This window comes from Pogona vitticeps, chromosome 2, assembly GCF_051106095.1.
Source record: "Pogona vitticeps strain Pit_001003342236 chromosome 2, PviZW2.1, whole genome shotgun sequence".
In the NCBI taxonomy this organism is placed as follows: Eukaryota; Metazoa; Chordata; class Lepidosauria; order Squamata; family Agamidae; genus Pogona; species Pogona vitticeps.
In genome coordinates, this window is record NC_135784.1 from 282,311,066 (window position 1) to 282,337,967 (window position 26,902).

General features: G+C 40.6%; 2 long non-coding RNA genes across 2 annotated transcripts; both read left to right on the top strand.

Annotated features, from left to right (window-relative positions):
* The first annotated feature begins 9,960 nt into the window (after positions 1 to 9,960).
* On the top strand, positions 9,961 to 14,652 carry LOC140704977 (uncharacterized). Its single transcript, XR_012084523.2, has 2 exons — positions 9,961 to 10,104; positions 12,626 to 14,652. It is a non-coding gene; the product is annotated as an uncharacterized LOC140704977 (long non-coding RNA).
* A 7,349-nt stretch (positions 14,653 to 22,001) lies between these two features.
* On the top strand, positions 22,002 to 25,069 carry LOC144586392 (uncharacterized). Its single transcript, XR_013541188.1, has 2 exons — positions 22,002 to 23,602; positions 24,443 to 25,069. It is a non-coding gene; the product is annotated as an uncharacterized LOC144586392 (long non-coding RNA).
* The last annotated feature ends 1,833 nt before the right edge of the window (positions 25,070 to 26,902 follow it).

Here is a 26,902-nt window from a genome sequence, read left to right on the forward strand (position 1 = left end):
GAATCCTATGACCAACTGAGTTTGCTGTCCAGATACCCCTGTAGGTAAGTATCTTCAAAGTTCCTAATCTCCTTCCCTTTAATCGTACAAACTGGACAGCCTTTCAGCTGAAGGACATCTTCTAATGGAGGAAGAGAATTGTTGTCTGGCCACCCTTCCAATGGAGGTCTGCCCCCCCCAAAAGATGATGTGGTCATCCTCTTTAAGTGCCTAAGAGTATTTGTCCAGTATTATGCCACATGAAAAGGTATGAGACATCCGATGGGAAAATGCACTGTATTGGAAATATATTCTGTTGATATTAGAAAGAATCAGAAACAAGCCCTTCTAGTGTTTCTGTGACATAAAATCTGGTGGGAGAACAAAAGTCATTAAAATTGTCACCTTCCCTAAAATGACTAAGCTGTGATGAAGTATTTAGTTGTCATATCATCCATTCAGCTCTAACTTGTTCCAAAGACGGGTTTTTTTTTTTGCCAGTCGCTTCCACCCACTTTTAATTTCCCAGTCGGTTCCATTTGATATGTTTTGATGAAAATGCTCTCTTTGGAGCTATCACTCAAATCAGTGCTTTTTATCATCTCATTTTTCCTCCTGCTTGCCTGCTTCACTTCTCTCTTTTGCATTTGTAAACAGTTTCTGAGACACTGGAGTTAGATTCAGGCATAGCAGATTTTCTCAGTGTGTACATACAACTCTTTCTACATCAACACTGAGGAACAAGAAAACTAGGCATGCCACATTTTCAAGTGTATGACTTTAAAAAGTTTGTGTTCTGTTATTTACTTTATTCATAAGGAAGGGGCTGGTTTGATTCATTCATTATACGTAATAAATAACAATGGCCAGAATCTTACTAGTTACACTCACCAATGGAACTTGATCAGTTTAAAATTCAGTGCCAACATAGGCATTTGCTGTTGTGTGCTGAGTCACTGACTTCTTACCTTGTGGCAATTCACCGCTGAAATTTAAAGTGGACATTGGAATTATGCCAGTGTAAAAATGCAATAGGATTCCAGCTTGTGGAATTGTCATTTAATAAAGTTAGATTTTAAACTTAATGTTCTTTCCAAGCTCTGGTTTCTGAAATTTGATTGCTATTCCTTTTGACTGCCTTTGAAAAAGACCTCTTCAGCTCACATGTAGAGAGAGTTCTTTAGCTCAATGGTCCCCAACCTTGGGCCTCCAGATGTTCTTGGACTTCAACTCCCAGAAATCCTGGCCAGCAGAGGTGGTGGTGAAGGCTTCTGGGAGTTGTGGTCCAAGAACATCTGGAGGCCCAATGTTGGGGACCATTGCTTTAGCTCACAGCTATAATATGAGTCCTGCTGCACCCCAAATGTCTCCTGCTAGTGTGTGGAAGGGCGTTACTTCTCCTTTTTGCACTTCATGCTGCACCAGAGGCCACTGTAGATAAGGAAAGGCACAGTTCATTGGTAGAACAAAAGCTTCATGTGGAGAAGGTTTCAGGTTAAATTCTTGGTATCTCCAGACATGGCCAGGAAAGAAATTTGGTCTGAAATCTCAGACAGCTGCTTCTCAGCATTTTCACATACAATTATTAGGTTAAATGTAATAGAAGTTCAGCTCAGCAAAAGGCAGTGTCCTGTGGCTGGTGTCCTATTGAGCTTTCACTGAGTGGAAAGTCCTATCAGCATAATGTAGGATTGTGCTGCATGCACGAGCTGACCTTGCACAAGCCCAAGGTGTTTTTAATTATTAGAGATAATTGTTTGTCGTTTGGCAAAATTTGTGCATGTGGTACAATCCTGCATTATGATGTTTAGAAGACTTTCTACACAGTGCTAGGCAAAGTTGCTAAAATAGCTTATATTTTCGATGGCAACAGAAACTGACTTGGGGCCCATATCTCCTCTCAGTTGTTCTTAGTAGATGTGATTGGATGAGGGTATCAACTCTTCAGCATGTTCATCTCTGTGTTTTTTCAAACATTTTGAGATCAGAGACTTTCTTCAATATCAGCTGAGGAACCCCACATGACTATAATGGGATTACCAGAGTGTTGCAGAGGATTTTGAGATATGTTCCTAAGTACACTGGCCAAGCCTATTGGGCACCATTTCTGTATCATCCTTCCACTACAGTGTGTGTGTTTGCGGTGGTGTACAAAGCCCCCGTATTTTTTGTGCCCTCCAACAATAATTTAAGATAGCTTAGATTACATATAGGGGGCCACCTATATGACTCAGTTTACCATTCCCAGTTTGGTGTGGTAAATTACTTGTTTCATTCTAAATGACTGCTTTAGATATCAGGTCACATAATGGAAATGTTTATATTACTTCTTCTTTCTTTCTTTCTTTCTTTCTTTCTTTCTTTCTTTCTTTCTTTCTTTCTTTCTTTCTTCTTCTTCTTCTTCTTCTTCTTCTTCTTCTTCTTCTTCTTCTTCTTCCTTCCTTCCTTCCTTCCTTCCTTCCTTCCTTCCTTCCTTCCTCCTCTTCTTCTTCTTCTTCTTCTTCTTCTTCTTCTTCTTCTTCTTCTTGAACCCCCAGGTCAGCAAAGTCCAAAGCCATTCTGACTGGGAAATTCTGGAGCTTGCAGTAAAAAAATTTCCGAACTCTGCACCAGGCTCTAGTGTTGGGTTTGGTGGGTTTCTAGTTATCAACCAACCAACCAACCAAGAAAACTTGTATAGCGTTGTTATTATTAGGTGCTATCCAGGTGACCCTAATAAAGTAATAACCTCCGAAAGCTCCTATCATTAATAGTACAAGCTCGTACTGCTTAGAGCTCACACACTAAAAGTTGTGTCTTGTTTTGGAAGTCAATCCATCTCATGTTAGGTCTTCTTTTTTCTTATTACCTTCCACTTTTCCTAGCATCATTGTTTTTTCCCACTGAGTGGTGTCTTCTCATGATACATCTGAAGCAACAAAATCTCAGATTAGTAATTTTATTTTGTAGCAGGAACCTGGGCTCATTTTCATCTAGAACTCATTTATTTCTCCTTCTGCAGTCCATGATATCCATAAACCTCTTGTCTAACACCACATTTCAAACAATTAGATTCCCCCCATCAGCATTCTTTTCTGTTCAGCTTTCACATCAGTAAACTATACTCAGGAATACCACACTATGGATGATCTTACAGTATGTCTTCTTTTTTCATAGAGTTTCTGAGAAACATTAGGATATTCTAGAGAACATGCTTTGAAAAATAATTGTCTGCACTATTAAAATGCATGTTTGCAGAGACTTGGAAATGATTTAGTTAACATTAGGGTCGGATGATGGGGAATCAACAGTACTTTTCAGTAACTAACAATTGTTGTTTCTTGAATAAAATGACCCAGGTGCCCTCATTTACATGTAGACACAAACATTGGTATTTACAGGAATAGACTGCAAACTCAACGACATTTTGCAAGCAAGAGTTGACTCAGGATGGTCCCTTATAGCAACGTTTCTACCTTCAACAAAAGCAAAGTCTGTACTATACCTTGCAGTTTACTGTCTGTGGACTGCAACTTTTGGCTGAAGTGAAATAATAAAGGTTCAAAGAGATGTTACCAAAAAGATACCACTTGTGACTGATAAGCATGTAATACATATAAATGAACTGAAATATCAAAGTGTATGCTTTTATAATCTTTAGATGGCGTAATTCATGAAAGATGCATTATTTCCCAAGTAGCAGTGAGCTATGCAAATTTCTTGTATTTTCAGATTCAGCTTTAGAATAGAATGATGGTTGCTTTAAATATGCAAAGAGCATTTTCAAATGGAGAACAAAAGGCAGAATCAATTATTAATCTCCATGTGTATAGACATTATTGATCTTGAATCCTGCATATGTTTTATAGGACCTGTCTGAAAACAGTCTTGACACACATGCATATCCCTGGCTAGACCTGAGCTTTTTTTGTAATTTTTATCTTGTGGATGAGAAATGGCCATTCGATGCACTTTCATTAATTCCAGACTGAATGCAGAGGATGTGAACTGTTACCAATGGAACTTCCATTCATAGCTTTTCGCACCAGTTCGATGATGGACAGTTATAATTCATTTTTCTGGTGTCAATGGGACGGAATTTGGCAATGAAGCTTCCCACTTTCCTCTCAGAATGTTCTAGTCATTGCACTTTCAGTGACATTTTTACCTGAGGAAAAATAGGGCTTTCTCCCTCACACACAGCTTAATTTGGGTTACCATTTTTGCATGTTGCTGGAATGCCCTGAAAAATGCAACTTCTGAGATGTTTGAAGGAGAAAGAAAAACAGGGGTGTCTCAGCATTCCTGCTGCTGTTCCAGCCCCCTCTTTGCCTCAGAGAGTGGCAACACCACTGAATAAAAATGAATGCAAGCTCCAAAGCGAGTGAGTCTGGGAGTCCCCCACTGTGTTTCCTGGAAGAACAGCCTTTGGCAAGCTATGCAGTCCTAGAATGCCCCCAGAAGAAGGGAATGGTAAACCGCTTGTGAGTACTCTCAGAATGGCCTAGAAAAGATACTGTGAACCACTCTTAAAAATAATCATATGCTGGCAGGTCATGTCTGACTTATGGCAATCCTTTTCAAGGTTTTCTAGTACTTAGTACATGTACAGATGAACTGATATGTATGAAGACAGCTTAATGTACTGTGTGTTCCATCATTGCATGCAGGCTGATTGGAGTGTTAGACTTTAATTTGGGCAATGTGGATTCTAGCCCCTTACTGGGCAACATAATTCATAGAATTGTAGAAAAGTGAAGTTGGAAGGAGCCTACAAGGCCATCAAGTCCAACCCCCTGCTCAATGCAGGAATACAATCAAAGCATATCTGCCAGGTGATTATCTAAAGTTTTTCTTGAAAGTCTTCAGTGTTGGAGCATTCACCAACTCCCAAGGTAACTCGTTCCACTGTCATACTGCTCTAACGGTTAGGAAGTTTTTCCTGATATTCAACCGAAATCTTGCTTCCTTTAACTTGAGCCCATTGTTGCGGGTCCTGTATTCTGGGATGATCGAGAACAGATCTTGCCCCTCCCCTGTATGACAGCCTTTCAAATATTTGAGAAGTGCTATCACATCACCCCTCAGTCTTTTTTTCTCAAGGCTAAACATGCTCATAAGGCTTGGTTTCCAGCCCCGTGATCATCCTTGTCGCCCTCCTCTGAACTTGTTCCAATTTGTTAGCATCCTTCTTGAAATGTGGTGTCCAGAACTGGGCACAATACTCAAGGTGAGGCCTAACCAGTGCTGAATAGAAGGGGACTAGCACCTTGCGGGATTTGGAAATTATACTTCTATTAATGCAGCCTAAAATAGCATTTGCCTTTTTTGTATCCACATCACATTGTTGGCTCAGATTTAGCTTGTGATCTATGAAAATTCCAAGATCCTTCTCACTCATAGTTTTGCTGAGCCAGGTATCCCCCATCTTGTAACTGTGCAATTGGTTTCTTTTTCTGAGGTGCAGTACTTTACACTTATCCCTGTTTAATTTAATTCTGTTGCTTTCAGCCCAGTGCTCCATCCTATCAAGGTCATTTTAAATTTTGTTTCTGTCTTCTAGTGTATTAGCTATTCCACCCAATTTGGTATCATCTGCAAATCTGACAAGCATTCCCTGCACTCCCTCATCCAAGTCATTAATAAAAATATTGAAGAGCACCGGGCCCAGGACTGAGCCTTGGGGTACCCCACTTGTTACCTCCTCCCAGTTAGAGAAAGACCCATTAATCATCACCCTCTGAGTAGGATTCTGTAGCCAATTGTGTATCCACCTGACACTTGATCTATCCAGCCCACACCACGTTAGCTTGCTAATCAGGGTATCATGGGGCACTTTGTCAAAAAGCCATTCATGGGAAGACTTTGGGCCATTTTCTCTTTCTTTTTGTTAAGAAAGAAAAAAGAGAACCACATATGTTGCCCTGAACTCACTAGAGGAAAGTTAATTAATAAAATAAATGAAGAAACATGACTGAAAACTTCACAAAATTAGAGACCATAGAAACTCTGTTGTTTTTTTTAAAAAACACAACAAAACTTAGCACAGGAGTCCAGCTTTGCCTCTCTCTCTCTCTCTGCTCCTTTTTTCTTTCTCACTAGTCTTCCTCTCCCCACTCATACTTGGTTTTTCTCCCTTCCTCTAAATGTTTTGCCATATTTTAGGAGAACTTATTTAAATTGACACTCAGTAGTTTTCTTTTCTTTTTTGCAATTTTACCCATACTGGTAAGGGAATACTTTTTTCAGAATCCAGTATCATATAGCATGTTGTCATGCCCCTTAACCTTCTCCCGCTGTATCGGAAGAGTTGGGGGGCTATTCCACAGGAACATGAAAATGGGAGCTGTTCACAGGACCTCTGGAAGAATAAGTATCCAAGCATTAACTCCAGCTTTATCTCCACAGAATGTTCAAAGCTGTCTCATCTTTCTTCTCCTCTTCTCTCTTCCTTCACCATTGCGTTCTTTCTCCCCTTTCATCCTACTGCTCATTCAACTTTCCACTCTGCCCATTATCCTCTCAGCATTTTCCAGGCAGGAATAAGTAGGCTTTCCCCCATTTCCCTTCTTACTTCTGTGCTGCTGTTACATGATGGCGGACGCTCCCTGGCTTCAGAAATGGGATGTACGCATTTCTGTTTCACCGAGCACTTGGGTTATACAGGAACAGAACCTCTGTTGTTCCTCTGGTAGGAAAGACTGGAAATGAAGACTAGTAAAATAGAACCCCGATCTAAACTAGTAGTACGCATTTGGACAAAATCTCCAGGTCCCTACTCTTCAGGAAGCTGTTGGAGACCACCACCTAGAGACTGAAGTGGTAGTGCAGGCTAAGGCTCAATTAAAATTAGCAAATTTTAAACTAAAGTAACTCCAACATTCACATTGTCACAATCTTCTTAGTGGGCCTGTTAAGCTTCATGTGTATAGATTTCATGGTCCCAGAACTAGGGTGCAGACAACTGAGGGACATTCAGATATTCTTTTATTATTATACATACAGTATATACTGACATGTTCTGCTGTTCATAATAAAGCAGCGGTTGGATGACTGTCTTAACAACTTCATCCTACCACTGCTCAGTTATGGATGGCTTGAGCACATCATATATTAATTTGTTTCTAAAAGTAACTTTCCAGTAATTGTTCCCTAGCAATTGCAATGGCAGAAAATGAAGGCAGGCCGCACATTTTTTTGTTCTGGGTTTGTTAACAGCCTTAATCTCTGTTACACAATGACTTGTGTCAGATGACTGAAAAATTCAGCAAAGCTGAGCAAAATTATGAAGTGTGAGAGTCACGGTGTTTTTCATACATCAGCAGCAGTCTAAAGTATTTGGCTTTGGGGCAATGCAACATAGCTGGATAAGGAAAACAATTTGTTGGGAAGCATGTTTCATTTATCTTAATAAATATTTTTTTTCTTGTGGTTTTGATCTCTGTCCTTTTCCTTATCTGATCCTGGTAGTCACTTCTGCTGATCCATATTCTTATGACTCTCCCACAGAGGTAAGTGAACCTGGAAGTGGAATCATATTTATCTACAGTGGGATATGGGCACAAAGAAGCTACGTACAGCTGGGTCTTTGTTGGCTAGTATCCTGGATCAGAATTGTTCATTCATTTTGATTATGTTTGTTGCCCAGAAAAAACTGGTCTAAAGGTTCCAGAGATATCATCCTCAGATCCATGTGCAAAGCTGTGTATTTACATTGGCATTTAGGAACCTCCTAGCAAATTGCCAGTTCTGTTGTCAACTGCCAAAAGACTCAGATTCAGTTTGTTTGTCTATCAGTGCAGGCTAGGTAAAGGTAAAGGTTCCCCTTGACATTTAGTCCAGTCGTGTCCCACTCTAGGGCGCAGTGCTCATCCCCATTTCCAAGCCGTAGAGCCAGCGTTTGTCCATCAACAGTTTCCGTGGTCACGTGGCCAGTGCAACTAGACACGGAACACCGTTACCTTCCCACTGTGGTGGTACCTATTTATCTACTTGCATTTGCATGCTTTCGAACTGCTAGGCTGGCAGGAGCTGGGACAAGCAACAGGAGCTCACTCTGTTGTGTGGATTCGATCTTGCGACGGCTGGTCTTCTGACCTTGCAGCACAGAGGTTTCTGCGAATAAAGTATTACAAATAAAGGTTGCAAATAAAGTATCTAAACAATGAAAACAGAGGTCCCAGAGGCTTTTACTTTAACAAGTGCAGCAATACTGTATTTAAAATAACCAGTGGTTCAGTGGTGATATCCAAGTAGTCTCATCTTGGTCTCTCTTGGCTTCCTGTATATGAGCACTCGTAGACCCAAAGGTCTCACTGAATTATTGTTGGTCTTTTGTTCCGTTTTGTTTTCAATGGAAAGTCAGCTGCAAGGATGCATCAGTGTTGGTCTTCAGGACACTTGCACACATAGAAGTCACTAGATTTTACCTTGTTTCATCCAAGACCTCTGAAGGAAAAAAAAAACCTTCACTCTTCCATTGATTTGTGGAATTTGAGTAGACCAGTTGTGAATTTGAGTAGACCGGAAACCTAGTAGTCTTGGTGAAATTGATGGGAAGTGCAGCCCATCCCTTATGATTAAGCAGAAGTAAAGTAAAATCCTGCTTCCTTGTGGTAATCCTTTTTTAAAAATAAATCTTTTTGATTTTTACACTTGAAGTGCTTGAAAAACTATGAACACAGAAACACTAAAATCAAGATGCTAAAATGGTGCTCAGAAGCACCCTGTTTCAGTGTCAGAGAAATTATTACTTTTCATTTTTCTCCCTCTCTCTTCCCCCACATATACATGCATAGATGTGGGGGGTTCATCACAAGGCACAGGAAAAGGTGAGCAAAAACCTTGTTTATATGTCCATGTTGTGCCCATCATGTGGATAGAAGATAACAAGGCTGTTTACTGCACCCACCCCCCTTGAATTGACTCCATGCACAGAGATTGGGGCCCAGTTTGGACTGTGCTTTTTGGAGGAACGTATCTAACCAACCTCAGCCCATTAGAATTACTGTACTTCTGACAGAATTATGCAGAAAACAAGAAGAGAACAAGGAGATGGCGATTATGAACTTTGGCAGTGAAATTTGGCAAAGCCAAAAGGGGATGGGAGGAAAAAAGAGATGCTAACATTAGAAAATGAAACTCTCTTAGCCACTCAAAATTTGTACAAGCATTGATCAAGTCCTCACAGTGTAAATAATAATAAATAGAAGGGAGAAGAGAAAATTTAAGAACTCAAGGTGAATATGCTACACCAGCACCGCAGCTAAGCAAAATACCACTGAAAGGACCTGCAAAGAGAGATAAACAGCCTGGCTACCTCACTCAGAGACCCATGGAGTACCACAGAGGTTAGAGTGTGCAGGTGGAGTCTTAGATTTAATCAGGAGGGCTAAATCTGTCAGTTTCTTTCTTTGGTGCCAACTCATTTTCTTCCTTATACTGTATGGTATTGCTAGTTTTTATTTCCTGCTTTCTGCTGATTAATGCATCCCATCTTTTTTATTTTAACATGTTGACCCTATGAATACCAGATTTAACATGAAGGATTTGTTCAGGGTGCGAGTCTGTAATGAGTGACAGAGTGTGACAGTGTGTGTGTGGGGAGGTTCCAGAAAGACCAGCACCCCAGACCTGAGAAGAAGATGGAGAAATCACAAGAGAAGATGGGATAGTGTGCCTAATGCAGAGCTTCAAAAGAAGATGCAAGTTGCAGACAGAGACAGTTTCGCTATTAATAAGAGGTTGCTGTGTGGGCAAAGGTTTGGAGTTTTGCAGTTGTTGTCCCTAGACAAGAGGGAAGTGAACTGGAGCAAGAAGTCCAAATATAACTAAAACTGGAGAAAGCAAGCTTAAGAAGGAGGAAGCAGCCTAGCTGAAGCCAAGTCTGTGGCAGATGAAACAAACTGTACACGTGAAAGGAAGCATGCCTGCATGACAACAGATGGTATCTGCCCAGGAAGCCAGGGTTTGCCTCCCCATGTGCTTGTGCCAGCCCAGGTTTAGCCCATTAACACAGCCCACAAGGAAAAGACCTATAAGGAGGATGACCCAGGAAGAAACAGGTGGGCTTTGGAACAGTGCTGGAATGACCCCCATCACCCTTTCTGAGGATTGATCACCCTCAGAGATGGGCCTTCTGGATGAGTGAGTATCTTGTGTGAATGGGAAGTATGAAAGAGAGGCCGCTTGGTACCTTTTGTCTTATATCCTATGTCTTATGTCTCATCAATAAATATTACATGAATAGTGCTTAACCCAAAATTGATGGTGTGTGGTCTTCTTGTCGGTAGTCTGGTTAGGTTCTCTCTCTCCTCTCATGGTCCCTCTCCCCAGGATATAAAGAACAAGAACCCATTTGGGGTAACAGTTCCACCATGTGTGGCTCTCTGCTCTGCTCCAAGGCTGCTAAAGGGATGCACAAATAGCCTTACTTAGCATTTCAGTATCCAGCCAAATGTGTTACACAGCCCTAGAAGATACCAAGATGCACATCCAGAAGGTGCGACCCCTTGCCAGAAAGCTGGAGTAGTCAATCAGAATTCCACTTGCTGTTTACCTCAGAAAAGCAAGGATTTTGTAGTAGGAGTCATCTTCCACTTACTTGGAAGCACCCAGAATTTCTAGGACAATTAAGTCTCTCAAGGGCAACAAACAGTCCTGGGGTGTGTGGCCCATCCCACAGTTTGGTAGTGGTGATCCTTTCAAGCTGGACTATATTCCTGTGAATCTGATTATGTTGGGAAAATGTGGTTTGTGTTGCCATTTTTTGTGCCCAAATTTGGTGGTAGGCTGCCTAATTCAGGGGTGGCCATGGAGCTCCATGAGGTGAGGTGACCACAATGGTCAGTGGGTAATGTATTGCATACTCCTGTTCCACAGGCTGCCTTTTGAAATTTGTCGTTCACTTTCAGTTTTCTTTTTTGAAAGCTGGTCATACTTGATCATTTCATAATATGTCGTATTTCATAATTTATACGTTTCTGAAAGAATAAACTGAAAATAAACAATAACATATAATATAATGTATAGTAATCCGAACTGTTTGTCACTAATAACAATCAAATGTATTTATTGGGGTCTCTTGATCCTATAATTTGCATATTTACATTCCCCTCCCAAAGGTTTGCATCATTTAACATACAGAGGAACAAATAAGAAGCATTTTGCATCAGTACCACAACAATAGATGAAACTTGGTATTTTACTGCTCTTTCTTACTGTGTTTTGTCTCTGAAGCAAACACTGTTCTGTCTAATGGGACTTACTTGCAGGTGTGTGCAGTTAATTACCCATGCCCAAACATCTCTGGCTGTTCCATCAGTAACTGGCTCCATTACCATCCCATCAAACCTCATCCTTCAGCCCAAAATAGTCTTCTATAAGTAAATATTGACATTTGAATTATCTTCAGTAAGTTGATTGCTTTAGCTTGCCTGCTGGCAGCTTAGCTTCGGTAAGGCGATGCTGCAGTGCCATTGGCTCGCATATGAAATTCTCTTTACAAAGATTCATTGGAATGGCCTACTGCCCAAAGGAAGCAGGGGTGGATGGGTCAGAAGGCCCACAGGTGAAAGCTACACAAGGAGCTTGGAAGGTAAGGAAGCCCTGCCACCCCATTCTGTACCTGAGCAAAGGACATTCACACTGGAGCTGCCCTGACCTCCACCCTTTTGGAGTCCTCCAACCCAGTCCTTGTCTGGGTCCTGGGTGTTAATATGCTTCTGTTTCTCTGTCAAGCCCTCCTCTGAAAATAGGGAAATGTGCACAAGAAGACCCAGGCATAGACTGAGTGACACAGGGAGGATGGAAGAGTTCTTGGTCAGGGCAGTGGAAGTCACAGAGCCAAGAACTCTGTTTTATTTTAATTTTTTCCCCTTGCTTTTTTTCCAGACTCCAGGAACAAGCCCCCAGCAGCTTCCTAAGGGCAGTAAAACATTGAGTGAGGGACTTGAAAATGGCTGCGAGCATACTCTTTCATTCCTTAAAAAGGCAATGCAGGGAAACTGCTCTTCTATGTTTTCGATACAATCTCTTTGTCTCCACCCGTTCTGTTCTGTGGTTCTGAAATCAGTGATGCCGCAGCCCCAAGATTGTGAATATTTCATCAGTGACTTAGCAGCAGGAAAGGCAACAAAGATTCATTTCTGAGCTAAAGAGCATATTCTCCTTTGTCTTCCTTCATTTTTCTTTATCTTTTCCTCACTTTTACTCACAACTGTGAGCACCAGACAAAGGATCTGTGTTTTGCTGCTCCACCACATTAATGCTGCTGTGCCTTTTGCTCGACCCCCATGGTGACCTTGGAAGCACAGAAGTATTCCTGATTCAGTTTACTTTTGCACATCTGTCCTGAGATTATTCACATATCTAGACAGCAACAATATGATGGAATAATTTGCTGACCATTTGGACTCCACATGCTGGACTACATATTTCCTCATGCATCATGCCATTCTCTGTTGCTACCAGAAGCTCCTTTTGACAACACTGAAAAGGACAAAATGTCTGGTGCAACTCATTATTTTTGCCCAATCTCAGTCCAGTGGTAGAATGGTAAATGATGACATGCAGTTATACCACTCGCTGGGTTCTGTGGGGCTATTTTCTTTACATGAGTATTATGAACACAATTAATGATACATAGATGTGAAAATATTTTTTTCAGATAGCAACAGTAATAGAAGCACAGTCCAGACAGAATGCAACGAAGTATACACCCCTCAGTTCCATTCACCAGCACTGTGCCAGAGCAGGAATTGCTTATAAAAAAAGGAAGTAGTACAAATACAGTGGTGCCTCGACTTACGAACTTAATCAGTTCCAGAAGATGGTCGTAACTCAAAATGATCGTAGGCTGAAGCACCATTTCCCATTGAAATGCAATTAATCTGTTCTGGCCAAAGAAAAAAATAACAACAAAAAAATTACTGCAAGACCCATCGGAAATGCAATTAATCCCTTCCGGCTGAAGGGGAGGAAAAAAAGAAAAGCAATAAAGCATGCAAGACCCACAGGAAATGCAAAGAAAGCAAAGAAAAAAAAACAGCACATTGGAAATGTAAAGAAAACAAAGCAAAAAGCAAGGGAAGCATGCAAGGCCCATCAGAAATGGGGAACCCCCCAAAAGCAACCAACCTCCCCAAGACCCATCAGAAATGGGGGGGGGGAAATCCAAAAAACAAACAACCCCCAAGACCCATCAGAAATGGGGGGGAAACACCCCAAAACAAACAACCCCCCAAAGACTCATCACAGCACAGTGTCATGAGTGCATCCGAAGACCTGGAACCAGAAGGGTTAACTGAGGCTGAAGAGAATGCTGAGAGATCGGAAACACCTGAACCGCCTCCAGATTCTCCTTCCACAGCAGACAAGCTTTGGGCCAGGCTTCAGGAAAGACTTAGGACAAGAAGATCAGAGGAGCGCTCAAAGGCTGTCCACAGAAACCTACGTTCATCCAGTCCTGAGTATTAACAGGATAGAAAGCTTTCCAGCAGCTCAAGGAGCTGTTTTACTATAAAACAGCTCCCAGTGAAGCCAGAAATTCTGTGGAAGCAAAGAGTCAAAACCTTGGCTTGCATCCATGCTTCTTGAACCGTGTTCCTGACTCTGAACTCTGGACTCTGCCCCTGGACTACGCTGGTATTGGACTTCGGACTCTGACCCTGGACTACGCTGTGTATCGGACTCTGGACTTTGACACTGTACTTCATTCTGTGAGTTGATTTATGGACATTGGCTTTGCATTCTTGGTATCCTTGACCCTGGACTGGTTTATCGGACTTCGGCTGTTGTAACCCCCGGGAACATGACACACAGAAACATAACCCCCCAGCCCAAAACCATGCTGCAAAACCCACCCAGAACAGTTTTTAAAAAGCAGAAAGCAGCACCTTACCTTACCAGGCACCTTACCTCCTCCGATCACACACTCTCTAACTGCTGGGGCAAAAGAGCTACAAAGAAGCAGCTTCTTCACCACCAACAGTTAGCAATTTGAATTTCCTGCCTTTTCCCCCTGCCTTTTTCTGTTCCTAACTCGAAGCTCCAGCCACAAGTTGAAGCAAAATTTTGCGGTTGGAGCTGGTCGTAACTCAAAATGGTCATATGTCGGGATGTTCATAAGTCAAGGCACCACTATATCTTTTTAAAAAGAGGACAGTCAGGAGAGAGGTCCCAGATATCTTTGTCACTCAAGGCAGAAGATTGACAGGCTCTAAAATAAAACACCAATTCAGATACAACTACACAATATCAGTACATGGATTCACCCTTCCAGTGCCCCTTCTGAAGAAATACGTATATTAAAATTGTACTATGTAAACCAAGGTGGTAAGGGCCTACGTATATCATCCTCCAGGGAACAGCAGCACCTGTCTACTTCAACTCTCTTCCTCTCTTTCTAAATCTGAATCTGAATCACAGCCCCTTCCTGAGAATTTCCTACCTGCTGGTCTGAACCAAATAACTCATAGGAGTTACACACAGATAGTTCCTGTAGCCACACCCACAAGGAGAGTCCAAAAATATAGGCAGTTGTGTTGGTCCCCCTCTCCCCCCTCCATGTACATTCCCCAAAGCAGCAGTACAGAGAATAATAGACATTTTATTGACCCTTATTGACTACTTAGCGGTCTAATTTACTTTGAACATTTTGCAGAAGGAGCAAGAATAAACTAATATGTGACAGAACTTGAAAAGAAAATGGATTACTACTCATCACCTACACAAGAAGTGTCACCTACAGTTCTTCGTATAAGCCACTTCGTTTGTTTGTTTGTTTTATAGGCTGGCCTTCTCCCGATATAAAGACTAAAGTGGCTCACAATATTAAAAAGAATATAAATAAAAATGCAATAAATTAAACATTAAAGAACAAACTATGCACTAATTAAAATACAATTGAATAACCTTGCACAGTTGGCCCATCCTGGATAAAGATGCAGGATATCTCTGTTCTTGCTTATAGACAAGGATTTGATCTCAAACAGCTAGCTACCAACATCAGAGATACAGATTGAGGAACTAGACCATGTTGGAGATCTAGATACAGACTTTGTCCCCATGTCTACTTTGGCAACCATGCTACAAGACTGAACAATGTCGTCTACAGCCTCTACACTTTCCACATAACAGAAGCTGGACAGTCTCTATGCAACGAAAAAAAATGGGCACATATTTGGCATGAGAAGTAATGGTCTTTGGAAAGGAGATTTTTTAAAAGAGTGGGCCGTGCACAACTTAAGTTTTCCATTTACAACATCTCAGTAAGTCTCTCCAATGGATGAATTGAAGTTAAATGAGAAATTCCTTGATTGGAATAAGATGTATGTGATTATTATTTGTCTGACTCAGTAGCAACATGACATATTTTACCAGATTCATTGTCTGCTGTAGTGAGGGACTGTCTTGTTTTATTCTGCTTTTATAATTAAGATGTTTCCCCTGATCTGATTCCAAGTTCTTCTAACAGAAAATGCCTCTTGTTCTGTTTCTGAGGGGGATCCTCTCTGCACAAGGGTTTTGCCCCCTCCCTGGGAACCGCAGTGTCCTTCTGCACCCTGGCCCATCTTTGAAGTCCTTTGCCTTCTCTCCCTACATTAAACCTCCCCCAGCCTGTCCCCCCACCTGAAGTGGTGGTGGTGGACTTGGCAGCAGGAGCAGTAGGAGGGCGAGCAGTAGCAGCCTTGATGGCACTGCCATGTTAGGGAATGACACAATGGGCTTTTTATGCAAACATGGTGGTGGTGGTGGGGGTTTGCAGAGTCTTTAGGTATTATAAAAGGAATTCACGACTTGAAAAAGATTGGGAACCACTTAGCGAGAACCTTTTTGGTCACCAGAGAGGAAGGATGCTCCTCTGTGCCTCTCCTGCCCTTATGTCCACCATTTTATTTATTTATTATTTATTTATTTAATTTACAGTATATGCCGCCCACACTACCCCAAGGTCTCTGGGTGGCTTACAACAATTAAAATACAATACATTTTCTTTCTCAGCCATGCGGCCTGGGAGAACTTACTTTTGCTTTTACTATTTTTAACCTTTTTCTTCATTCCTTCTATTAACCTCTGAAGCCTCTGTACTTTATTGACGTCTACTGTAACCGATCAAACCTACAAGTTGTGGCAGAAGTGAGTAGAGCTGTTTTCTCTTTTCTCTTAAATGCAATGTCTAAGTAATTAATTAAGCAGGTTGCATCTGGGTGTGTGTGTTTGGGAACTTCCTATTCAATGTTAACTCTTAAAGTTATTAGTCCTTCCCTTGTGCAATTAAGGGACTTATAGATATTCATTCCTCTCTTGGTACCAACTAGCCTGTCACTCTAACAGATATCTAACCATCCTCTATGTTAAGGAAAGATGTTTGAGTGCCTTCCAGCTGCTGTGAATACCTTTCTTTCCCCCCTTCTTTTCCTACCAAGTTCCTAACTCCATACATTTTATCTACTACCTCCCTCCAGGGATCTGAATTCAACTATCTATAGAATTCCCAGACCCTGCAATAACAAGATTGATCTTATACCCCTTTCATATTTTGCCAGTTTGGCTCTCTGCATTAATAATTCCCCATCCTGAAGCAAATTGTTTTACTATATAGTTGTTCGCCTTATTCACTTACTGTTGCAATTTAGAAATATTTGGTACTCACCAGTGCAATCACTGCATGTGTTTTTGATTCTTTCCTGTTGAGTAAAATTCCCTTTTGAAACACCTTTATATGAATATGGGTTGCTGGGACTACCTTACCTAGATGCGATTACTGCCAAAATTCAAAAATTTGCTTATAGTTGTGTGTACACAGAGAGGATGCACATGAGAGCATTCATATGTCTGGGGAGTACACTGGACAACAACTTTCACATGTTCTCTACTTCCCTTAATTGGTGACAATTATTTATTTATTTTTGGATGAGAACACTGGAAATTTACAGCATTTTTGTTAAATTTGATTTATTTATTTAAATCTATTGGTAGAACATAAGTGAAGGAACACAGCAGACGTACTCCTAGAAGGCAGAAGTCCCAATACTCCATATCAGGTTACTAGAAAGATGCTAGAGATTGGTGTATACCTCAGGACTGTTAGTGGGGAATTATTAGCTGATCTGAGTGTCGCAGCATAAGATTCCTTCACCAGAACTTGTCTTACTTAGTCTGGTGATTGCTTTTTAGGATTTGATTATGAACTTCCTTTGAGGTCTGATTCCACAAAGACAGAGAGGCTGCCTCAATCACTTCTCTGCACATTAATGTGCTTTGAGTTCTAATTAGGAGTGTGAAGATTCAGCTTCAAAACCGCTCCCCTCTTTTGAACCCCTTTCCCAGACAGAACACAGTCAAGTTCTTGTTTCAAACCAGTAACGTTTACTTTCAACTCAACAGGTAACTTATTTACAGGTAAAAAACTCTCCACCTCTCATTCCTCCTTCAGGGGAGGATAAAAGAGTTCCAAGCAAAGTTCAAGGGTTGTCCCAAACTATTCAGAGCCAGAGTCTCTTTCAAGGTTCTGTTCAGTTCTTCCCATAAATCCCATGACTGTGACAGGTGCAACAAGGGCAATGACTTATTTGCCCCGCAGACCCTGACTCTTGAAGTTGGTTGGGGCTGTGACTCCCCACCACCTTGTGGGTGATGGTTCTTGATGGAAGGTTGGGTTTTTCCCTCCCATCTCTCTCTCCTCTCTTGGTCTATGTGGGCATGGTCTTCCTGTATCGTCCAGCTCCATCCTCGGCTCTCTCTTTCTCCCCAATGAGAGGGTTTGCTGCTGGTTCTTTCTCCTCTCTGTCTCTTATTGGGGAATAATCAATCTTTCCCACTTGTGGATTCAGGGATTTTCCATCCACTCCCACTCCCATCCCTCAGGCAATACCCTTTCTGCCTTCTTACCTTCTACCATGCTCACTTCTACTTCTTTTACTTCATCTACACTCCTCCGTCATCACATTTATATCCTCCTCTGCTTTCCCCTTCCTTTTCCTTTCCCATCTTTTGCCCTTTTGCCCCTTCTGTTATTCCAGTAAGGGACATCTCTTTCTCTGGTGTCTTTGGTCTCTCTCTCTCCCCCGCCCCCCGGTTTCTCCTGGGTTTCCTTCACCTTCCAGGGCAAAGGAGATAGAATTCTGGCAGAGGGCATCATCCTCACCTTTCTCACAACGGGCTATCTTGAACATCCTTTTCTGGTCTCAGCTAACCTTTACCTCCCTCTGCCTACTTATTTCCCTGTCACATTCTCCAACTCAGAAAAATATAAGAAGAATTAAACTGGTTCAGTCTACAGGCTTGTATGGTCCAACACAAAGATAAGGGATGCGGAGAGAATTCCATTAAGGTCATGTGGAACATAATGCTCTACATGTTTAGTGCTCCTAAACAGGTGCCTGCAATTGTGAGGTTTTCCCTGTGCTCAAGGACTTAAGGCATATCTGTTGTGTAGGTGCTAAGAAATAACAACTGTGTGTGTAATAAACCATTATGCCCACAGTAAAACCAAAGACAGTTCTGCCTGGAAAAGTTGCTTACGAGGAGGTGACTCCCAGATTTCAGCAGCCAGCCTGGCCCTTTATTTTGGGACTTGTAATCCTAAAAAGCAATGTTTCCCAGGTTGCACAGTGGCCTGTCAGTTACCCAGAGCAGACTGAATGCTGTAGCAGCTTCTTCCTTGGGCTCCCCAACAATTAATCTACAGACAGGCATCTGTCACTGACTCCTTAAGGCCAACCGTTCTTTGAAAAGGTATACTTGTGTATGTAGAGGGAGGAAGGATGATGATGAAACTCTTTGTTCTAGCAGTCAGTGTTCATGTTCCAAGGATAATACAGACACCATCACTTTGCAAGTCCTTCTGGCAAAGAGACATCCACAACCTACCCTGATTTATTTGCCTAAAATGTGGTTTGCCCACAGATCATTAAAGAATATTAACCTGCAGTTTCAGCCCATTAGTTTGCTCTCCTTCAAATCTCAGAGATGTTCATAATATTTGTGAGATTCAGTACTCAAGAATTCATTGTTTTGTTGATCTAAATGTAAACACAAGGGCTATCATTTAAATTTAGTTCAATCATAAAACAATGCAGTGGCACAACGAACTGTAGAAAATATAAGCTAATTCTTAAACTGTAGGTGGTGTGAAAAGCTTCTGCTGGGATAATCAGATGCTTTCAACACTTAAGGTACTTCCCCTTCTAATGATATGCTCTCTGTCAGGTATGGTTTGATCTTACTACCTGTACTGTACTTGCTCAGAGCCCAGGGTCTTAATATGAGAGTAGATGGCATTTAGCAGTTAAGGCCCTTTCACTGCCTTGAACACTTAGGACAAAATCCCACTGAAATTTTCTGTGCATATAAGGCCAATCCTGTAAAGTTTTTCCATTGTAGCAGACCTGTTGCATGATATATCCTGAGATTGCTTATGCGTCTAATTTTGCAACCAGTATGAGGCTGGGTGCATTAAAAAGAGCTGACTAGGTGCTGGGTAGGGGGAGAGAATCTTACATGGTTGCCCTTAGGTGATCACATAAGTGATTATGATTCTGGGATAAGACTTGTATCCTTTCCATTGCTGGAAAGTCCTGCCGGTGCAGACATGTGAGAAAGCACAACTTGTGCAGGCAGTAAGCTCTTGTACAACATCAACTCCTGCACAAACAGAGCAAATCCTATATGGGCAAGACTTTCTGCTCAGAAGATGCCCAAGCCTTAGACAGAAGGATAAGAATGAGGGCATAAGACAGTGGCGGGTGGGTGGGTGGAGCCCATGTCCAAGATCATCATTTTTGTCCGGTATGATTCATCTGGTAGTTCCTGCAAAACTTGTTTCCTGCAATAGCTATCAAATGGATTTTAAAGAGGCCCTTGGCGGCAGCCCTCAAGTGCCAGGACATTTAAAAAGTATTAAAATTAGAGGATGTCACTTTGTTTGAACCTCTGAGAGTTAATATTTTGCTCTGACAGCTACATTGCTTGTTATTATTACAAGGCAGTGATGGCGGATGTTATAATCATTCATGAAAACCTGTGCCAGAATAAATGACTTCCAGAACTTGATTCATTTTGATTAAAATGTCGGTCTTGAAATTCAGACAATGTGACAATTCATTTTTCTAAAGAAAAAGAAAAGAAAAAGCGCCTTTTAAATATTAAAATGCAGGCAGCAACTGTGTCGAGTGTGACAGTGCTCTTTTCATTAATACTGATTAAAAATATTTTCTGTTTCAGGGCCTGGTTCAAGAAAATCTTCTGGAACAAGGAAAGTTGGCTGAGTCCCAAGAAAGTCAACATTTGCCAAACTTAAGATGCTGTGAAACTATTCTTTTCCCATTGTTTTTCTTACCCAACAGCACTACTTTCAGTCCTGCTAAATCCCACTATTTCTAACCCATCTTTGGTAGGGATTTACATTAGATTCAGGAGAACCCCAACACCCAGCTTGAATCAGGCTCCTTTGGGGGGAGGGTCTCAAACTTATTTGTGGTTTTTTTTTGGGGGGGGGTCTGTGTATGTGTTTCACTGTTATTTTTAGTTGCAATTATTTTTACAGGAAATTTTACCATGAATGTTTTCAGATCTTATTGATTGCCCAAATGGAAGTACGACCATCACATTAAATATTAGCTTAGAATTATATTCTGAAAAATCTATTTTAATGTGTTTTCTTTACCCCATTAAATAAAGCCTTTTTATGCAAATATGGGGGTCAGAGGTTATTTGAGTATTATAGAAGGGGTTCGCAACTTTAAAAAGGTTGGGAAGCACTGCTTTAGAAGCCAGATTGTAACTCTGCTTTTTAAAAAGTCTGCTCTGCTTCCATTCTCTTTTGGTCTGCAGAGATTAGAAAATGTTTGTGTATGTGGGTATGTGTGTGGTTTTTCCCTAGAGGTGTATAAAGTTCTGTGGGTCTTTTAGGGAGATGTTCAGATGTTCAAGTTGATCCTTGACCTGACAGGTAACCCTGAATATATCTCCATGGGCAGCATAAGACCCCAGACAGGGTGGCTAATGGGGATCTGTCCTCTTTGCTAGAATCATGGCTACTGGCAGCTGTAACACACACACACACGCACATTTAGATGTTAAGAGGTCATCTGGTGCTTGTTGTGACTTGCTTCAACCGACAGTCATCTACTTTAATCTTTGCTTCTTCCTTTCCGGTTTGGGCTTCAATTTCTCACCCAGTCTTATTTTCCCTTCTTCAATTTTTTAAGACAAGGAACTTTTGGTGTCTCCTATTTTTTCGATCTTTTCATGCAGAAAATGTTTTCACATTTACATGCAGCACACCTCTTCTCTCAACAGGGCTTAGCATTTGTGATCCCCCACATTTATCTCTCACTCCCTTCAAGCTTCATATGGCTTCCCCATTATCTGTTTTCCAAAAATAAAGTCATTGCAGTGGAAGCAAGGCATGCACCATGTTCAGTTAGAGATTTACAACATTTGAGCAGTTAGCTGTTTTGTTCCCTAGCAATGATTCTTCTCTTCCCCTGAGTGGCAATAAGATCATTTTGGCAATGGGCACATTCTAGAAGTCTCAGTGCAATGGGGCAGAAGAAGAGAAGATTGTGGACAAAATTGGAAAGACTTGCAAGGCCCACCCACTCCATAGGTTTCCTACCTAGTCTAAGTCACATTATGCTGTTGCTGGTCCTCATATTGTGCTACAATTACGTAGGTTAGAAAATCAGAAGCACCATGTTTCATTCCCAGTTTAATCATTCAGTTTCTACATTATAAAGAACAAGACATATCTTCTCCCACAGCCCTTAAACTCTACTGTTGTTCTTTAATTATAAGATGCACCTTGATTTATACCCAGGAGAGCACTTTTCCTTGTTTTAAAGGGGCAAGGGAGGAAGAGATGTATGTTCATGTCTGTGCATATTAAAGATTCACTTTGTTCTGTTCCCACCCTGCTCACTTTCCAAACTTCTAAGCTGCTCCATTGTCTCATAAATTGTAACAGATGTTCCACTGCAGAACAGATAATGGTACGGGCAAAACAGGCTGCTTACAAAATAATAGACCAAATGCAAAATGTGGATTTGTGGTGAAATGAGGCCCAATGTTAAATGATGACAGATTAGGATTTGGGAGGTCTTTGAAAGATACACCTTACCAAACATTATCAAAAGACATGAAGTTTGACAAGTATGGAAGGAGCACGTAAGAAGAAGGATGCAGCTTAAAATCAATTCACTATAAATGCTAGCTGGGCCAGACTCTGGAATCCCCTCCAATGGGAGGCCTGGCTAACCCCACCTTTGTTGTCCTTCGACAAGCAGACAATGACCTTTCTCTTCAGGCAGGCTTTCCTTTAAATCACTGGTTGACCAAGGGGATTTTTTTTTTTGAAGGGAACATGTTATTCTGACTTTTAATATTGTTCTTCTTCTGAGTTTTAATATATTTGTTTAATGCTTTTTAAATGCTTTGTAACAATTTATTATTTGGCGTTTAACTTTGTTTCTTTCAAAAACTGTAAGCTGCCCTGGATCCTTTAGGAAAAAGGCGGCATATAAATATTTTAAATAAATACATAAATAATAAATTCTATCTCTTTTCGAGTTTCATAGGAAAAAAAATGAATGCATCTAATGAATGCAATGCTGCTGTAACTTCTGCTTTCTTCAAGGAGATGACTTATTTTAAGAGTACTGTAAGGAACTTTCAATGTGAGGCTGTCATGTGGAATGACTGGCTTCCGGGCCTTGTTTGGCCTGCAAGAGTCCCTATTGGCCGGCCATCAGTCTGTGGGCCATATCTCCAATCACTGACTGATTCCTCCCTTTTCACTGCATGCTGCAGTCAGGTTTCTGCTTTTTAAGGCAATATATTCATTAATTCTCCATTCTGAGAGTTCCACTTGACAAACACCTAAAGCTGCCTAACCATGTAGAAAGGCGTAAGATAGGTTTTGTTTCCTAGCTAGGCCTAGCTCCACCTAGGTTCTTGTTCAGAAAGGAAGCTTCTAGTTAGCAGTGGGCAGCTTTCTTTCTGAACAGAAACAAAGCAGAGCTAGGCCTATGCTAGGCCACAAAACCTTCCAGCTTAGGCCTTTCTCACAGGTGAGCTAAATCTAGGTGATTACATATCAGTTGGAACTCCAAGAATGGAGAATTATATGATTTGTAGTCTAAAAAATCCGAAACTCCCATACCTAGTTCTGACCATCGTCCATCATGGCTGAGACTAATGGAAATGGAAATCTAAAATATCTGAAGAGGATCAGGTTGGAGAAGGTTGCCTCAGACTGTAGGGAGAACCTGTGGCCTTTTGCAGCACTCAGGATCATCCAGCTTTGGAAGTGCTGTAGGCCTAGTCTTCTTATTTGGGCCATATCTCTGGGAGTCTTTTTCTTTTCCACTCTGTAAGAGAGTGTGGTTGTATGCATGTGTACATGCGCATATCCCTGAGACAGAGTATAGGTAGAATGGTATACAAATAGAAAGAGTTGTGGAATTCTGACTATTCTGATCCTTTTAGCTTTCCTCAGGTGCAGGTCCAGCCTTGCCATCAAGAATGATGAGTATGAGTTCACTGAAGAAATAATTTCATCTAACAAGATGGAGAAAAGCTCGGGATCGTAGTGATCCACTGGGTGATTTACTTAGATCTCTTGCACAAGATGTATTTGAAAGTAGGTCATAGTTTTCCTTAACTGAGCAGAGTGAAAAGAGACATGCTGTAGGCAGAGAGGGAAAAATGTAAAAATACTTTAGCGGTTTATGTGTGAGTGAAAACAGGATAGAACAACCCATTGCTGATAAGAATTTGTAATAGATTATAATATATATTCTTTACAGCAGCATGGGCTACACATGGTCTATGGATTATATATAACTCCTCAAGTGTCATGTGCAAGTTGTTTGAGACAGCTCTATAACCATGGAACTACCACTGAGAGGTCCCTGTGTTTGAGTGGTTCTCTGAAGCTGTTGAAGGCGGACAGAGTTCCAGGTGGTTACATGCTTTCTGTTCTTTTTGAGAGACAAGGAGGACCGCACAGTAGCTTACGTCCATTGGCTATGTGAGATGTTATGTGTGTGTAGTGTTAAAATTAAGGGGAGTGTAGAAAAAGTAGCCCTGAAAATGAAAGTATTTTTAAAATTGAGGTTTGCACAATACTTTATTAAAATCATTGCTGCATAATTAGCCATCTCTCCAGCTGAGCAAGGTTATTGTACCATAACATTCCTGACAGCTGAGCATGTTTTACAAATGATAACAAAGCATAAACAAAGATTACAGGATTTACAATGTCCACTATTTGTAGTTTCAGTAGCTTGGTGCTACAGGGCTCTGGTGCAACAGATGATTTTTGTTACAGGCCTTTATTCCTCCAGACAAACATTTTTGTCCAAACAGCAACATTGTCATCATAGTGGCAGCTTGCCAGATTCTGAGTTATAAGCCCTTGGAGTTACAGTAGGTGCAACAACAATTGAATTTTATATAATTTTTTTTCTTGGTGCTCCAGGCTCTTGGATCTCAAGACCCCTGGTGAAAAAAGTTCTTTATAGCCAGAAAGGAAATAACTGAAAGAACTTTGGCCACCAGACATCAGAGAACAACAGTCATGTAGCAGTGCAGCAGCAGATGTCATTTCCAGCAACCAACAACACAATCAACATGGATTTTCCTCCATAAAACTAAACTGGTTTGGCTAGGTGAGCTTTTAGTATTATTTGGTGTGTGAGTATTTTTAATATGCTTAAAGCATTACTTAAAGTTATAATGCTTTTTTCTTTTAAACAATGTATTTTAAAGATGGATTCTCTGCTCTTTGTTTTTCAGGCTGCCTCTTTTAGGCTGTAAGCTCCTTTATTTTTTGATTCAAATATGATGTACATTCTTGCAATTGAGATATTTTTATTTATTTATTTTCTGTCTGAAACTTATTTTTTGTTTTTGAATGTACTTTTGTTTGCAGCTTCTCAGTTATAGAATTTTGGACAGCAATTTAGTTTTAAGCATTTGTGCCCCTAATTTTCTCATAACTTTAAAAATGTTTTCAGTACATTTTGACTTGTTACTGCTTGAAGTATTTTTGTGCATATGGTATATAGAGGCAATGTAGATAAATAAAGTTTGTAGAATTAGACAAGCTGATGTTGCCTGTAATTATTGCAAGTATGAAAAGACTTATGTCTTGATACTCAGATGAATTTTGATATAATTAGAAAAGAGTGCCTGGTTTCATTCTGGAATTCATTGGGACAAATGCCAGCTGTGATGAACACAGGCATCTGATTTTTCCCTAGAGGTGTATAAAGTTCTGTGAGTCTCTTAGGGAGAACTTCAGATGTTCAAGATGATCCTTGACCTGACAGGTAACTCTGAATATTTCTCCTTGGGCAGCATAAGACCTTAGACAGGGTGGCTAATGGGGATCTGTCCTCTTTGCTAGAATCATGGCTACTGGCAGCTGTAATCAATAAATGTATGGCCAATGTTATACCAAAAATAAAGTAGTGTGTGTATGGTTATTTTGTACTTTGGACCACCATTAGGCTTGCTGACAAATTATCACAACCTCCTCACCCCTGTTCAAGCAGAAGTGAGTGGGTCTTGTAGCATGTAGCCATGGCAGCGGCAAACATTTTAATAATGAAGTAAGATGTAAGACCAGAGAAGGAGAGGAGGAAGAAGGGAGAAGAAAAATTCTACAGTGAAACAAACATGCAATAATCTGCAAAAAAGAAATTAGCATATGGAGGGAAGCACTACGATAACAACCAGTAACTGTTTTCCATTACAGTTTAGGAGACATTTCAGTTGTTCCTGGAAGGCTTCAGATTGCCTTTAAATGGAGGAAGAAAGCTCTACTATTTGCTTGAAGTGAAGTGTGTATATTCTGTCCAATTTATTTCCTCCTTCCCAAAGCTGTGGGTCAATATCCTATTGCTTAGCATAGTAAGTCATACTAAAGGAGGCCCACTGAATCAATGGAGAATTTAGGGAGTCAACTCCTCCATAAGTTTCATTGATTCAAATGTGCCTATTCTAACTGTGACTTACTATACTAATGCGAGCAGAGATGATCTTTGCTTCTTTCCAAGCAATTGAGCTACTTTTTGGAAGAGGGAGAGGGAGAAAGAGAAAGATTATTTTGCTGCTTTGTTGCCTCTCCAATGCCCAAATCAATAAAAATCCTATCGAGGAGAACTGTAACCTGGTATTCTCTCCAAGATTGTTACCTCTTCTCTGCCATTCTTTGAAAATAATTCTATTACTTTGTTTAGACTATCTGGCTGTAATGACAAATATGCATTGCCTGTAAGAACGAGCAAACATGTGGATTTACTCACATACCTATATGTAATGCAGGGCTCTATTGATTTGGAGACTCCTTCAGTTCCAGCTCAAGAAATTTATTTCTAAAGTCGCTCTGTTTGACATGCAGCTGGACATGTGGACCAGCATTTTAAAGCAAGCATAATCTTTAAGACCTTCAGAAGGGCTGGGATAAGTGTATCATCATTTATTACGCCTTTACTATTATGAATAGCATTTGCGTGCTGCCCCATAACACAAAATTCTCTAGCAATAAATATGTAAGTGGATAACTATAAAAACAATGGGAATATCAAATAAGAAAATTGTGGAACCGAAACAGCAGGAATGCAGCCACAGGAAATGATGGTGATAGTAAGTCCAGAATTATTTATTTATTTATTTATTTAATTTAATTTAATTTAATTTAATTTAATTTAATTTAATTTAATTTATTTATTTATTTATTTATTTATTTATTTATTTATTTATTTATTTATTTATTTATTTATTTATTTATTTGGATTTATACTCCACCCAAAGGTCTACTCTGGGCAGCAAATTAAAACAAAAAGGTTAAAGCTAAAAAGTTATTTGAAAGAAAGCCAACCTGGAACTTGAAATATCCAGATTCATGTCCCAAATGAGCCATTAAATTCACTAG